The sequence below is a fragment of the Myotis davidii genome, unplaced genomic scaffold, assembly GCF_000327345.1.
Source record: "Myotis davidii unplaced genomic scaffold, ASM32734v1 scaffold46, whole genome shotgun sequence".
In the NCBI taxonomy this organism is placed as follows: Eukaryota; Metazoa; Chordata; class Mammalia; order Chiroptera; family Vespertilionidae; genus Myotis; species Myotis davidii.
The window spans coordinates 5,663,284-5,665,796 of NW_006383006.1; positions in this window are offsets into that span (position 1 = coordinate 5,663,284).

The following is a 2,513-nucleotide window of genomic DNA, read 5'->3' on the forward strand; positions in this document are numbered from 1 at the left end:
GGAGTTGAGTAAGGGAAGAAAGGCGTTTCTTCTGCTGTCTGAGTAAAGAGAGCGCATTCCCCATCCTTATGGGGGCTGGAGAGTCTGTACGCGCCCTGGGCGACAGCCAGGAGGGGCCCCCAGGTCTGAGGGAGGCACTGCTCTTTCTGCTTGCGGAGTAATTGTGCAGCTCTCTTCCTGACACTCTCGCAAGATCTTGCTTGAAGCAGGCAGGGTGGTATTATCCACTTCATTTTGAAGGTGGGGATATGCAGGCCTGGAGCCACTCTGCTAGTCAATGCCTTCAGGCTGGGACTTAATTCTGATGTTGAACACTGTGCCCTTTCTGTGACACCGTGAGAGGAAGCTGGCAGAGCCCTGAGCAGAGGGATGAAAAATGCAAAGGAAAAAGAGGGGCTTCACAGTGTATGCGGGCATACGTCACATGTTCCCTCAGGACAGTGATCTGGGAACACCTGCTCCATGGCTGGCCCCCATGGCAAGTGGGCATCCCTGGGGCCTGGGAGCTAGAGAGAAGCAAGAAATTCAGGGTGCGGGGCCATGTGCCCACTTTGCCACCCAACCACCATCTTCTTCCTAGAGGCAAATCCTCTGCCTGCCCCATACCTTTCCCCAGGCAACTCCTGCTGCAAAGCTCTTTGTCACTGCTCTGCCCAGGCTAAGGACACTGTTATTCTTCCCTTAATTTCCTGTCTTTCATAGGGAGGGACCCTTCCAAACAGCCTCCAACACGGTCCCTCCTCCCTCCATGCCCTTGCTTCAGTGAGCCCGTCTGGAATGTCTTCTTGTTTCTTAGCAGCCAGACCCCATCCCACACTTCCTTGAAGACCACCTTGGAAGCTCTATCCTTAGAAGATTTCAGAGCCCTCCCTTCCCAACAACTCCACCTTTTCCTCTATGGACGTCTCCTTTGTCTTTAACAGATGTATTCCGCCCTCAGGTGATAATCTCCACTTTTTACGTCTTTTTTAAAAAATATATATTTTATTGATTTTTTACAGAGAGGAAGGGAGAGAGATAGAGAGTCAGAAACATCGATGAGAGAGAAACACCGATCAGTTGCCTCCAGCACACCTCCCACGGGAGATGTGCCCGCAACCCAGGTACATGCCCTTGACCGGAATTGAACCTGGGACTCCTCAGTCCGCAGGCCGACACTCCATCCACTGAGCCAAACCGGCTTCGGCCACCTTTTATGTCTTGGTCCTGTCTTCCCCCTTGAGAGGGGAGGTCTTTTCTATGCAGAACTGAACTTCTGTTTCTGTATTTCCCACAGCTGGAAACAACTGGAAGCCTGGCTCACTAAAAAAATCTCAGTAAATTCTGTAGTTGGTCCCTGATTCACTTCTTCCTTTACAAAAATCCATTCCAACCCTACACACCCTCCCACATCCCTTCACCTCTGAGCGCCCTGACTCCCCTCACCGGAGGCCTGCCCGCTCTGCTCTCCAAGGCCACCACCAGGGCAGCCCCCCAGAGGGAGACTGGATGCGGTGGTTTCAAGGGCAGCCATTGCCATAAGAGACCCCCCTATTGACTTGAGCTCTCTTCTCTCTATTCAAAGGAGTCAGGTAGCGGACAAGGTCAGAGCCTTGTGGTCTAGGGTTGGTGTGATGCTGAAGAGGGAGTTGGGAACTGGGGAGCCTTGCGTGTGTCCCTTGATCATTGCTCTTTCCCGGATGGCGCCTGTCCTGAAGCGGCGAGGAGGCGGCGCCCGGGAGTTGCTACCGTGGCTGCAGCACTCCGGGATCCGAAGGCGCCCGCTCCGCCTGCTTCTCAGCCGCCGAGAGCTGGCAGGCGGGCACGTTGTAGGGGTTGGAGACGTCGGAGATTGGCGGGCACCCTCTCCTCCCACCCCCACTCCGAGCGAGTCTGTGCGGGAGGAACAATTGTGAGTGCGTGGTTTGCGACACTTCGAGTGGCAGTTCCCAGCCAGACTGAGCGCCCCCCATCCCGCGCACAGCGCAGCTACTCCCTCCTCCGAGTTACTCCCAGCCCGCCTTTCGCAGCCACCCTGGCTCTCTCAGGGTCCAGTTCTGCTCCCATGGGGCGCCATTTCCTTCCACCCGGACGGCTGGGGGCAACCCGCGGTCTTCCCCGACGGCCCCGAGGTCTCACCAGCTCCTAAGGAGCCCAGGGCAGCGACTCCGCTGGGCAGAGGGCGGGGAGAAATGACTGACTTTTGGATTGGTGCCTGTGGCCCACAGCGAGCAGCCCCCGCACCCGCCGCCTTAGCCCCAGGGGAGCTGGGAGGAGGAGCCGCTCCCCCACCGCGAGGCCCACGGAGGTGTGCGGGTCAGGGGCGGTCTCCCCCGCCCCATCCTTTTCTGCCTTGATGGTTCAGCCCGCTTCCAGGGCAGCCATTTCCAGAGAGACCTCCCCCCAACCCCCAGGCTACAAAGCCAGGTATCCAGGTGGGCGGCGGCTCCCGCGCTGCTGAGCCCCCCACGAAAGGAGCAAGCGCCCCGGCGTGGCCCGGCCCCCGCGAGAGGGGAGGGGGCGGAGGAGCGGCG